The sequence below is a fragment of the Colias eurytheme genome, chromosome 14 (assembly GCF_061535395.1).
Source record: "Colias eurytheme isolate Ceu_HAF_F1 chromosome 14, ilColEury1 Martin Lab GWU primary, whole genome shotgun sequence".
Taxonomy (NCBI): Eukaryota; Metazoa; Arthropoda; class Insecta; order Lepidoptera; family Pieridae; genus Colias; species Colias eurytheme.
This window is the reverse complement of record NC_142993.1, coordinates 9,212,338-9,227,180: the sequence shown is the minus strand read 5'-3', so window position 1 is coordinate 9,227,180 and position 14,843 is coordinate 9,212,338. Positions and strand designations below refer to the sequence as shown.

The 14,843-nt window shown below is 33.4% G+C and overlaps 1 protein-coding gene and 1 non-coding gene across 2 annotated transcripts in view; both read left to right on the top strand.

Annotated features, from left to right (window-relative positions):
* Su(var)3-3 (lysine-specific histone demethylase Su(var)3-3) overlaps window positions 1-14,843 on the top strand; it is a 318,176-nt gene that overhangs the window by 211,769 nt on the left and 91,564 nt on the right. The gene's annotated exons all lie outside the window — the stretch shown is intronic.
* On the top strand, window positions 7,463-7,535 carry TRNAK-CUU (transfer RNA lysine (anticodon CUU)). The gene has a single exon. It is a non-coding gene; the product is annotated as a tRNA-Lys (tRNA).

The window sequence follows — 14,843 nt, the reverse complement described above, 5'->3', positions numbered from 1 at the left end:
CTTCTCTGTTCCTTGTTAATTGATGTTTATTCTATTTATGAGGGTGGCGACCACCATAGTGCATTCGATGGTTTGTTGTTGGCTCACGATAGTTATAATGTGTAGTGTTTCATTGAGCTGTATAATTTAGATTAACTCGGATTTGACATTTTTAAAATAACCAATCTATGATTAATAGTACTTATATTATTATTATTATATCAATTACCTTGTCAATTACAATCGAAATACAATAACTATTATATGTAGGCGTTTGAAATAAATAATATTTATATCATGATGAAATGTATTTAGGTACATAATTGTTCTTGTGATCGGATGTGTCGCGTTGAAGTTAATAACGGTAAATTATTTGGCCAAAGTCATGTCTCAAATGACTTTTTAAACACGTGTTTCGTTTTTTTCGCAGTATACGAATGTTTCAACGGAAACAACAGTTGTGGTCTCGACCACACGTAATATCTGTTTGTTTGTTTTGTATTATTAAATGCTTATGAAATTATTTTTGTGTGATTGTCCTAAAATTGGACTAAAACTGTACGTTCTGATATTTTTATGGCCATAATACGTAATGGCGTTTATTTCTAATTTTAAAAGAGTTTTAATGACATACATCCACGTATTAGTAGTTTATTTTAAACCGATAAAACCAACAATATAATGGGAGGTCCAGCTCATAAAAGTGAAGCCATCGCTATGCGCTTCGCGCATTTTTCCAACAACAAGACTAAATAGCGTCCCAATAAAGCCTATTTTATTGCCGTTTCCTCCCTCGCTTAGTTGGCATTCATCCCGAGAACTACCGAATCATTAAGGTTTATGTTTGTTGATTTTTTGTACCTCATTGTTTGGTTATGATAATAATAGGTGTTCGTTTCGACGCGGTGTGAAACTTGACGCCTCCATTCACGCGGCATTTTATTGAAGCACTTAATTTAGCGAGACGATGTCGATTTTTCTGAACTCGAAATTTTACAACGGATTTTAATGAGTTTGATTTTAGCGATGTCTTATTAATTGAATTTGTGGAAAACTTTTCGTGTTTAATAAGGGACACCTTGAATTCTTAATTTACGTATTCAAACTCTATAATATGAATTGTATATGTGTAATTTTAACACTTTGTGAAATTTTGCTATTCGTCACATATTAAATATACAGCCTGTATTCCGCTAGATAACGTGTAAGATCTCGTATTATCGTTGTATCCATAAAAATGTGCCATTCCCTATGTTACTTTAATGGTAATTCTACCAGACGTTTTTTACGATTGTGTCTGTCATTGTATTTCTTTACTAGATAATATTTTGCCATACTTAATTATTATATAACGGTGCATTTACCATTAAACGAACATAGAGCTAGAGCAAGAGTATTCTTTCGTGATCTTTTAGTGTAAACAAAAACTCGTATTCAGTGTTGTTCAGTATTTGATCATTGCATATAATCTTTTCTAATGTACTAAGAACAACGAAATAATGCTCTACGCCTGTTTACACTAAAATAATTTGACATAGTGGGGTTAGAATGAGCAACGCTCGCTTTATGTAAATACACCGTATACCTAATACCTATAGCCTTTATGAAAAGCATCTTACACTATACTACCAATTGCGCTATAAATTTATTTGCATGTTACATACAAGTCAAGTTTAAAGGTTAAATAATATAGTGACTTATTTAACACCGAAGTGTATAAATTTCCGCACCATATTCGGTTGTCCAGCCCACTAGCGCAAGACCTGTATCTTGTGGATGTGTACGCCCGAATAAGGTTGAATTATGACGCCGATAAAATGGGGCAATTCATAACTGTAGCGCATGTTGGTCTATACTCTATAATATATAGTCTCTATGGCTATTTGAATGTGCTAGATATTTTCGATGTAGTGTGGAAGGTACTTATTCAGCTACATGTAGCTGTATTGTTGTTATTATTGGGAAGAATATGTAAGAAACTGTGTAATCAAAATACCTATTAATAGAATACAAAATTAGTTAACGACATTAACGCAAATAATGCCAGTGATAGGTACCTGTTTCTTTTAATGGAGTCTGGGGCAGATGCATTCCAATCATGTTTCACTGATAATTTTTTATGCAATAAGATAGTGTATTTTATCTCCATTTAAAGTTGAAATACGTATATTAAAGCTTAAATTTAAAAGCAGCTCATTGTAAACATATTGTTGACCCATTTCGCTTGGCGGTCAGCAAAAATATAAGTTTATGCTGATTGCAATTTAAAATGCATATTGATCTCATTCATACTGTAAACGGAAATTATTATTATAACTTCCAACGCCATATTTACCTTAAAAATAAATATTTTATTGAAATGTAAGATTTAAAATTATGATAAACTAGCGGTCCGCCCCGGCTTCGCCCGTGGTACATATTTACGTTTTCTCTACATAAGAACCATCCTCGTACTTCAAGGAATATAATAAAAAAAGAATTATCGAAATCGGTTCAGCCGTTCTCAAGTTATGCGCTTACCAACACATTTTGGGATTCATTTTTATATTATAGAAGACTAGCGGTCCGCCCCGGCTTCGCCCGTGGTACATATTTACGTTTTCTCTACATAAAAACCATCCTCGTACTTCAAGGAATATAATAAAAAAAGAATTATCGAAATCGGTTCAGCCGTTCTCGAGTTATGCGCTTACCAACACATTTTGCGATTCATTTTTATATATAAGAAGAAGATTAATTATCATCTAAAGCCTAGTAATATTATAAATACGAAAGTATGTGAGGGTGGATGGATGTATGCATGTTTATTATTCTTTCACGAAAAAACATTTCACTGATTTGGATGAAATTTAATAGTAACATAGATTATACAAAACTTCACAATAATATAACTTATATAAACTTATATTAATATAACTTATACGTCAAAGTAACAACACATGGGCTATAGCAAAAACTTGATTTTAGCCGTGAATTCGCGAAGCACAGCTAGTTCAAAAGTGTGAATAGTGTTCTACTATTCACAATTATAATTGAATATAGCTTCTTAGCATTGTGTGTTAAGAAGTAATAAGTATGAATACTATTATATAACTATTAACAGCTCCTTATTATTGTGTGTTACAAACTTGACCCGACAAAGTGTCTGGAGGCGGCTCTATTTACTGGACTCTATTTGAAAGCGAACTAAAGCTGCACTCATTAAAACTTACCCGCGACCGCGAGGACTCAAACTCGGAGCGAATTTATCAGCCAACTCAAAAGTGCTGGCTCTGCCTCCATTATTTTCTATTGTGCCTGACAATACGGTTTAACTAGCGGCTTATAGATGGCTATTGCAGACCTGCCTTGATCAATCAACGTTTAAAATAGAAGCGTAAGGAGCTTCACCTGTCTTTTGTAAAAGTAGAAATTTATGTTTTGAAGAATATTTATTTTACGCACGGGTCATACGAATTTATTAAATTTTTTTATTAATTGTGTTTGTAGCATTTATACTTGTGATGATGTGTGCATTCTTTTGGTTTTGAATTGTATGTCTCCAAAACTCTTATTTACTTTTCTCATTGCATTGAAGTCGCACTGCATGGATGCTCCATATCGATGGCAATACAGAGAGCGATTCGCCAACTGCTCACGTAACACTTTGGTTGTTATCGTCGTTAACCACTCCACAGTCGAGTCCGGGACGATATTAAAAAGATTTGGCAACGGGCCACCCAGATATTGATCTTTATGCTTGGCCAGACGGCTATATAGGAGTTGCCTAAGTGCCATGCCGGTCGCTTTAATGACTTCCCATGTTTGTAAGTTTTGGATACGATATTTTATGTACTTGGCGCTCGTTGTCGACAGTTACTGCTGTTGGATTCGTCGCTTCGAATTACACGTATTTATTTTATGGTCTTACCTGTTAGAGACGAATGCTCGCGTCTGCGTATTGATGAATGAATACGTTTTATCGCGGCTGTAAAATTAAGTTTCTTTGTATGTTTCACGTCCCCTTATCTCAGTCGTCTGTCATGATTCCATTAAATTGGTTACCTCGGTGGATTCGTCGAATAAAATGCATGTGAGTTAGGAGCTCGATTTCTTTGTTTGCAAGATATTAGTAATGTCATTCATCAATCCACTTTTTGCTCGATTTGCTTATGGGTGTATGTTTTTTCCAAATTTTATTTAAAAACAAAAAAATATACAGGCTATCTTGAAAATTGTACACCGTAGCGTTGCTGTATCAACATTTTTGTCTAACACAAAACTAATCAATGCAGCTGCTATCGTTTGCGCAAATTGGAATATCTATACCAATTTCCTTTGTTAAAAAATGTTGTAATTAAGTTGGTGGGCGTGAAGGGCGACACCTGCGCTCGTATCAGTGATCAGGCCGTTACGGTTTATGGGGTTTCTACCAAAAACAATTGGAATGGCAAAAAGTAATGCGGGTAAAGGGCCAGGTACCAGGGTTGCAGCAGTGGGCAGGAGCACGGGCCGCGGCGGGGTTCCACAATTTATGATTCCACCGTGTCAACGTGGTAATGAACAGTCTGTTGCTCTTTATTGAGATAACGCTCGCAATCGATGCCCGAGCGAGAATCGACTCATTACTTACGACGCCCGATCTTGCGTGTCCCTTTATATATTTAGCTATTTTTTGCTCGACGCCTTCGTGCCAAGTCACTATTATTAACTCGTTCTATGAGTATGAGATAAGCCAATTCATAAAGTTATAAAGCTCTGTCTAGGAAGGGAAGTTCGTTATATGGGCACCGGCGAATATAAATTATACTTAGCTTTGTATTTCTTGTTACAATGATGTGTTATTTATCGCTTCGGTGGCGTGCATTTTTGGCTTAAGTTTCTAATAATTTCGTTTGTCTAGTATTAAGAAAATAATGTGGATAAAAACTTTAATAAAACCTTGACGTCATTTATTCTTATTATTAAATGAAAAATTAATAAAGGCAAAGTAATTTATTCTCATGAGCTACATCATCACTTCTTTATTCTTTTTTACGTATCGGTCTTGAGTTCACCCCGAAATATATTTTCGATTCATTACAAATTCGTTTAAAGCTAATCAAATCAGAAATAACACACGGAATATATCTGATTAATTAAATAACATCTAATCGTATTTTTTTATCAGCTTTGATACACGACATATTTTTTTGTTGCATTTTTAATATGCATTAAGGCAGCGAGTGGACTGTCTGCATATCGCGATGTGATCTCCAGATAGGAAGTACGAAGATATCATCAGTCGACTTGCTATCCACTTGTCCTTGTAGCTAAGTAGGTTATTGGATGCGGCATTTTGTATCACATTTTTTTAGGAGAAAATATTTTCTGTCAACTACAGGAAAAAAGTTTTTGTGAGTTGAAAGTGCGTATATTACATTCTTATAAGATTTAATGTATATTGACATTGTGTATTGTGTAAGACTATTTGTGTAAGACTTATCTTATGTGTTTTTTTAGATAAGACAATATTTATTTTATAAATGTGTTAACATATTTGCCAATTGATGATTAAGATAATGTAAAGGTAAATTATCTGAAAATGCAAAAGTTCATTGAATCCAAATTGGGAAATATTTCCAACAAGATTTTCATAGCTGCACCTTTTTCTTATTAGTACGTAACGTGCATTTTCTTCATTTGGTACTCGTACGTCTATCATAGATTATATCGACTGATAGCTATTGTTTCGTCCCATGACTCTGCCCATAGTTAGCTTATCAATCGTGGCTCAATATGAACGCCTTATTCGACTCACATACTGATTGTACTGATTGATTTTATATTTGTTACAGGTATGTGGAGTTATGTTGAAGTCATAAACTTCGGCAATGGATCGACAGCAGTTATGTCCTTGTTTAACAGGTATTTTGAATAATTTTCTTTTGGTTTTTTATAGATTTTTAATTTACCTTGTAACTTACACCTTCTTGCGTAAAACTTCGTCGGGGTAGAAAATTTTCCTTGACACTTCAAAGCTTATTTTCAAAACTTTTCATGAAGTCAAAGCGTATTAAACTTGTTGTTTTGAACAAGATAAACTTATAAATAGAATCGATCCAGTGCATCCACTCTACATTTCGCGCAATAAAAATAAGCAATTGTCTACAATTGCAGTGATAAAAGGTGTCGATGCGTGGACAAGCGTAGGCACCACCAAACGTTCATTATTAAATAAAATACGACGGCGATTTGCACGCAATAGCTAAATTGTCCCATAATAACACAATAGCCGGGGAGTCAATAGTGAGGAATGAATTATAAAGTCGACACCATAAATTACCCGTGTCGCGGCCATGTAAGTGGGAAACGGGCAACAAGTGATTTTATTGCACGGTCCATTTAAAGTGAGTGGCTTGAGTTGTCAAGTTAAGCAGTCTAATAGGACGGACTGGTTTCTGCGTATTCAAATAAGATATCGCCATTATTTTCCGCGATCGATGGGTGCATGGATTGTTCGCAAACATTGATGGTCTGTCTCGCATGCAGTGCGTATTCACACCCTATAAATTTGTTTTCTATACATATTTTTTTACTTATTAGCGCGGTAGAATCGTATAGGGCATAGGCTCTATCCGTCCTTTTGACATTACTTTTTTGTAATACAGTAGATACAGTTTGTATCGATTTTAAAATCTTTTTTTTTCTGAGATACTTAAGTTTTTATTTCAAATTTATCGAAGTTTTACAATAATTCAAGACAAAAAAATATTCTATAACAATAAAAATATTAACTTTTACAAAATAAAAAACCACCGCCTCAAGTTATTCTTCACAAAATATAAAGGATAATACAATTTATAACGATGCATTGATGATCGCTAAGAGTGGGAAGTGAATGAGCGGTGCGGAAGTGTCCGTGGGCCTTCATTGTTACGGTATCATGAATTACGGTAATATTGTGCGCTGACAATATTGTAGGTATACTAAGATGGTACGGAAATATGCAAGCTAACACCTCTATCATTTGTGAGGGTTATACCATTTTTAAGATGCAGCTCGTGTATTTGTCAGAAGTTTGTGTCATTGCAACTATTTTGAAAAATTAACCAAATACCTTTCCGGGATAAATAACACAATTTTGGTTGGTAAGCGTACAATTAATATATACTAGAATCCCGGATCCTTAAAACTTCCGCATTTATAGAATTTGCTTATGCTACTTTATAATTCTAAACGTAGACTATTTTCTTATTCCTTGCATCACGATACCTATAAGAAATAACAAATATGCCGTGTAAACTTAGTTTTGTTGGAATTTGAATTCTTGGAACAACTTGTTCAAGTAACATTATATCCTAGAAATCGTCTTTATGCATGAGAATTACGTTTAAATATAAATTGGCAAACTGCCAGTTATATGTATGCTAAATATAGGTTACAATACACAGGGAATTGTTGTATTATAGCTGGTTCATACGGTGTGTTGATAAGATACGATGTTTTCGTAACGTTATCACCAGCCCGGCTAGCTCAGTCGGTAGAGCATGAGACTCTTAATCTCAGGGTCGTGGGTTCGAGCCCCACGTTGGGCGGCAAATCTTTTTGTGTTTTTATTTTTAGTAAACTGATAATTTTTATTTTATTTTTTAAATTTTAGTAAAAGAAACAAGTAAAAAATTAAAATAATTATTTTAATTTATTGTATTGTAAACATTTCAAGACTATTTTTTTGCGTAGATTTACTTTATACTTAACCTTCTCTTAGCAAAATGAAACGTTTTACATGTAAAGAACGGAACATAAATACTAATTTGTATGCGCTGTCATGTATTTACTTAGTAAACAACGAAGTCATCATGTACTCCGTAAATAAATATCTTATTGCAATAATATTGTGTACTGGCCGCGTTTAAGTACTGAAGGGTCACTACCAAATATTTCCCACGATTTAACTGTCACACACTCGAATGCTATTTGTAGTACTTATGTTGTAACCGTTCTATAAGTAGCTGTCAATGTTGAAGTTTTGTGCTTTCGATTGTTATGTAATTTCTTTTTTTAATGATTAGGTGCTGGTGTATAAGATTGTAGTTTTGATTTAAAAATATTCACACGTAATATATTATGATGGATCATGTATGTGCTCAAAAGTCTCGCTCTGAGTCGATTTTTGCTGTGGAAAAATGATTAAAAGAAATATTCAGTAACTTTATCTGATGTAGGCATGTTAAATTTTGTATGTAGACTGTAGATAATGCGTATGTTTCAAATGTTTATACCGTAGATACTTTTCCAATTCACACGTCATCTACGTGTTACGATTTAATTTTATTATTTACGTTTTAACAGGTTTTTAAAAATGTGGTTCTGAGGGAGTACTACGTGAAAGGCGTACTAACTGTTGAGTTAATTAAACATAATTATACCATAAATCCACACAACAGGATAGGAATTACTATTATGTATAACTTTATAAGAGAAATCTTATTGAAATTCAAACGTTAGCGTCGCGCCGGTTGAAATTTGTGTAAGTTGCAGCATAAACGCTCAGATAAGGTAACTGCATTTTGTATATAAATACTATAAGGTTTTCAATTACAAGTGGCGCGCTTAAATCAGGTTCTCATCGGGCCTTATTAACTATGAGATTACGATAGTGCTTTATTATTTAAGTTGGGAATAAATAATATAACTATGAATCGCGTATCGCTATCGACTACGCATATCTAATTGAATAACATCGAGTCGTGCTTTTACTTAAAATGATATTTATCGTTGCTACTCCTTTTGTGTGTGAGTTTTTTTGTGAGGATAGCTTTGTATGAAAATCTGGAATTACAATTATTGTATTTGATTTAAATAAGGTTACATTCTTAATGCTAGGCAAAATTACCTACTGCTTAATAAAAAAAAGCTTTTCTTTTTTGTGAAGTCGATTGAAAAACTGTTTAGAGGTCAATAAAATATTAAATATTAATTAATGAGATAAAATAGTTCTGAATTTTATAATGTAATCGAATAAATTTAATAGCATTTCGTATTCGATTTGATAGTATCAAATGTTTATGTTCTCTGAATTCCTTAGACATAGTAGCAAATAAGTAACTATTTTGATATTGCCTTCCAGATTCAGATATATCATTTAATAGTTTTAATAAAGTGTAGATCGTTCCCGTCATTGGTAGTAGCCAAGTAGTAGCATAGTCAAGAAGTGTCACGTAGCAAAGTAGGTCGGCGGACGTGTCTAATTTGGCATTTGGCAGTCGAGCGGTGTCAAAGCTGTAGCCTGTAGCATCTCGTTTAATAGGAGACGTTTCACATTGAAAATGCAGTTTATCTGGTAGGAATTCTACGAATTGAAAAGTACATACTTGAGAAAACTTTAGAGCATTTGAATGCTATAAAACTAAATACATATTATAGTACCTATATGTATAATGTATATGTATATATACTTCTGAAGGTACCGCATTATTAACGTAGATGTCATGTGGTATGGTTTGTATTTAGGAGCATTATTTATTAAAACATGATTTTAGTTTTTTGTATCATTATTAAAAGTAAAAGGAGAGCAGCTTTTACGTACATATTATATTATGCATCAAACAGATCTTCATCTTCATTGCACTCAAGGCATACGAAATCTGGATTGGCTTGAACCGTACCGTTGAATATTTTATAACACGTTTTTTACAACATGCCAAAAAGCTAACACAGAGTCATCATCTCATAATGCAAGCAAATGAATCGTTCTCAGGAATCGCGCGCAACTACCACACGTCGCAAAGTTGCAATAACAAGCGTAAGATTATAACAGCTTGATATCAGCTATCTGTGATCTTGCCGAAAATACGCGGGCACCTATTATGGAGCGGTGATTTTATAAGGGATTCCTTACTTTGATATGGGGGCAAATCATTTCGTCGTCGGTGCAGCGGGCCAAGGAGATCTTCGGAGATATGCGGTAGTGTTTTATTGCTTATTTTGGTTGAATTAAATCGAAATTCCGATGTGGTGGTATTTAGTACTGAACGTTTGTATGTCTTGATGTGTGTGTCTGGGGAGCGTGATTTGATTTAAGCGCTTATGGCTGGAGTGGAATATTACATTGATTATAATTATAATGATCTTGTTAGATATATTTCATGTACATTCAGTAAAAGTACAATTCCTGGAATTCTAATAAGTATTTTGTCTCTCATTAAAACTTTTTTCCTTTATAAATAAATAATAAATACCTAAATAAATATTATAGGATATTATTACACAAATCGACCTAGTCCCACAGTAAGCTCAATTAAGGCTTGTGTTGTGGGTACTAGGCGACGATAAATATAATATTTAATAAATACATACATAGATAATAACACCCAGACCCAAGAACAAATAATTGAGTTCATCACACAAATATTTGCCCTGACCGGGGATCGAACCCGGGACCGTCGGCTCAGTAGGCAGTTACTTTACCACTGCGCCAACCGCGTCGTCAATAATAATAATTAGTTTATATATCCTAAATAATTAAAACTAAACAACCTAAATTATAATTCTAATTGGAAAGTATGAAATATACCTAGAATTAATAAATAAAGAATATAAACATTAAAAAAATACAAAAAACTTTACTTATGCTACAAAATGGACATTCACCCAAAGATAATATCAGAGTAAGCACACAGATGAACTTAGATCTGCACTGATTTTCATTGCACATTGACCTACTGGTAGTAGCTTATCATACACTAGAAGTAATAAAATATACACATTCCATTATATTATAATATGTAGCAGAGACTCAATTTCTGCGAAAATCATCATCACTACATAGTATAAAACGAAGTCGCTATCGCTGTCTGTCTGTCACTATGAATGCTTAAATCTTTAAAACTATACGCAACGGATTTTCATGTGGGTTTTTTTTTAATACAAGACAGAGTAGTTTTTGAGGAAGGTTTTAGTATGTAGTTTGTTAAGTTTTCTACAAAGCGGGCGAAGCCGCTGGCGGAAAGTTAGTAGATAATAAGTTCCCAAAATTCCCAACGTGTACTGAAAAATGACAAACTAATGCAATAGTACCAAACAATTTAAATACAGCCATATAAATTCATGCAAAGTTTCAATGTCTATACAAAATTACAATTCTTACAGGATTCGCCTCCGCCGCTCGTACATTTGGAATTTTATTCGAGTTACGTGTTTATATATTCTCTTTCGCTGAGTAAAAAGTCGTATTTACTTTATTGTTCCCCGCGTCGCTTCGTTAACGCGACCTTTCGCTTATTTATCGTATCCTCTTCGCGAAATACAATTTCCAAATTCGAAGATAAATTTAAACGTTGCATGCATTTATGTCTATCTCGGTATTGAAGGCGTATGCAAATGTGAGTAGTCATGCCGTTGGATATTAAATGTGTATGCTTTGTGCATATTGTTTGAGATGCTACAAATGTAAGAGGTCATAGTTATGGCTTAGTAGCTAGTACCAAAAATTCTGGAAGAACTATTTATCGATCCTGTTAAATTCGTTTCTTATGTTCTATTGTGTTCGTGTTCATTTATATTAACCTAATCTTAACTGTAGATTCTACATTTATGAATAAACTAGACAGCTTTAGAGACGTTAAGTTCTGAATTTAGTTATCAGAAATTTTAGGATCTCTAGCGTAAAATTAAACCAAGTTTAATTTAGTTGCTTAATTCTTAAGATTTGAATTTGACACGGTGGTAGGGTGGACTTAATTATTTAAATCAAAGTATAAATTATCAAAATTATATCTTAGGTTCTTACTTCTTTTAATTAATTTATGGACTTACTTTTATATCATCATCATCTTCAGCCCATTTTATTCCCACTATTGGTACATGGACATACCGCAAGGGATATAATATTGTATTTGTAATGCGTGTGCTTTCTTTCTTATATAATAATGTTCTAAGATAATTTCCATTGATCGATTTATTGCTCCGATGATTCATAGAAACCGCGCGAATGCGAGTGTTCCTCGCGCATAATTCACCCTCGCGCGGTGTGTAAATATGTCGTGTCGCAATTGTTAAGAACAATCCGCGATACAAGATAAAGGGGAGAGCGTAAAATAAATTTATTTACAACCGGCAACCAATCGGTATTTAATTGGCGCGTCAGTTGAGGATCCGGCCGCCCCGCTGTTGCAAGGAAATTATGTAGAGGTGTTCACTTGCAGGGAAATGCGTTTTGAAATACGTTAGAATTATACGGGCCCGGATCGCTATTCAGATTTCAAATGAATCTTGTTTGACTAATTTACGGCCCGTTTTTTTAATGTCGAGTGTGGTGGTTATTTTAATGATGGCGATGTTTATTGCGTATTAGCATTGATTTATATTATGCTGAATTATTTAAAAGTATGTGAAATTAGAGTTTCTTACGAAATATAATTTTATGTGTATTGTTGGGTGAGGTTACCTTCGAAAGCGTAACCGGGAGCTTTTAAAAGTCGTATTTACTAAATAAGAAAATCATAATGGCAATCTCTTTCCTTTTAAACTATTGAATATTGACAATTAATGTATGAAAGTGCACAAATCACAATGCTTTATATGGGGTTTTAATTTGATTACCTAAATAGTATTTAATAAAAGACAAATTGTTTGTTTTATATAAAAATAGGAACGTAATAAAGATAATCCATGTATGTACACGTGTAGATGTAGTTATTTTAAGCCATAGGGTGATGTGAAATGTTATTGTTTGCTAACTCTGATTGCTTTGATGTTTGTTTGTTTTAGACGGGACGCAGGTATTTGACATAAACATTGACATACATTTATTCATAGCCAAAGTGATATAATAAATATACAACATATTGTACAAAACAAAATGTCATAGCAGACATTTAAAACAGGATAAAGAAGGAAGCCAGCAGAACAGGAAACAACATTTGGAATGATGACATTATAATAAGCCTAAGTGGATTACCAAAATTTATTTAATGTGCCTTTTTTCAACACTATTAACAATTATTAATTCAACAACAATTAATTATCAATCCCGATACACGTATATTATATGAACATTAATTGTATTCAAGCTTTACTCCTCTAAAGAAAAAACCTAATAAAAGATTGATAACATTTAATTCATTATATGCTTAATTATATCTTCTCATGGGAACGTTAAAATGTTCAATCATGGCGAGATAATGATTTGACATTAATCACGTGTCGTTGTTAATCTTGTAAATACAGTTAATGAACGTGGACAGTGATAAAATTTAAATAAATATGATGTATTGGAGACTTAGGTGTGAAGTGCCGGACCCCCGACCGTAACGTCATAATTTTGGATAGTTATACGTTATCTACGTTGATTGTGTTTTATTAGCCGGTTACCTATGTTTGACCACTGCGTAAGCTATCTTGCCTTTTTATTACGGCACCTCTAAATTCCAGCTATGAACGTATAAAGATTAAAATTTATTTTAAAAAATGTAGGTAGGTAGAGTAGGATGTTATCAGATTAGTTTTATTCGTAGAATTTCAACAGAATATTCAGTTATTTCACAGAAATGTTTCGTACAATGTAATTAGCGCTCTAGTTTCATCTCGCATTATTTCGGCCTCCTTGAGAGCGAATATTATTTTAATTTATGTAGTCTTTGTTTAAGCTGTTTTCAAAGGAGAATACTGTTCTAATTCTAATGCTATGATAGTTTCGTGTTGGTAATTTAAACAGCTGTGATGTTTAACAAAATATACTGTAATTTGTATGCGAATAAGATTATTCAGATCATTTTAGAATAGAGCCTTATTTACTTTCATAGAAGATATTTATTTTATGAAAAGAATAATAATGAATTTAACAGTTTAAATGAGACTTGTTAATGAAGATGAATAAATTTGTCAATTGCTTAAAAATATCGTTTGCTTTGCATTTAAATTGCGATTAGTTCGATTCCGTTGACAAGGGGCGCGATGCAACCTTAAAATATGATACGTGCCCATATAATTGGCTATTAAAATACTCATTTCGCATCTGACGCGTCATAAAATTACTTGATAGCAATAACAAGAGCATGTCAGAGTTAATATTCTGCGCGTATGGCTCGCAGAACCGGTTCGTCGGTATTATTTACACTTACAATGTTAAATGAAATGCCGTCGCTATTTTTCAAGAACGCGTAAAGTAAGGGCTGCTATTAAAGATAATTTGATGATTGGAAGTGTCGGGCCAGCAGAGGAGTCGCCACCTGGTACTGGATTTATTCAATTATTGTTAGCGTACATGGTATTTCTTGGGAGAATTTCTTTGAGCTATCGCGTAGATCGACGGTATGAAAGCTTAATTAAATTTAATGTAAGTAAATTCTATAGGTATTTCATGTCAATTGTAGTGTAAATATGTTGTAGGTATTCAAGAGGTATTCAATTGGAATAAGTCCTACTTGTAAATATTAATAAAATGTAAAAGGCCTTTAAATTTTGCTTGCATTTTATTACGCACTGGAATGTTATTAATTTGAAAAGATATAACTTAATTTTATAATAATAAAACCCACGTAAGTATGAACTCTTTTAAAGCTCGCATTCTTGACTCGTATAATTTCGTGCCCGTTATACAAAGTCCGCCTCTCAATTAAATAAAAATGACTACAAGACGGACTACGAATGTAATGCATAATAATTTATTTCACCAGTTTAATGCCAAATAGGTCACGAGTTGTGCCTAAGGGCCGTGTTGAGATGTTGGTATGTTTTCGTTTGACGAGAATTCGCTTCGAATATATTGTATGTTCAACATTTTGGCTACATTTCTGGGTAATTGATAACATAGTACGTGATAGTGCACGCTTCTAGGAATATAATGTGTATTGTTATGTTTCAAGTAGATTAAGTTCGATAAATGTGTTGGATTTTGAAAT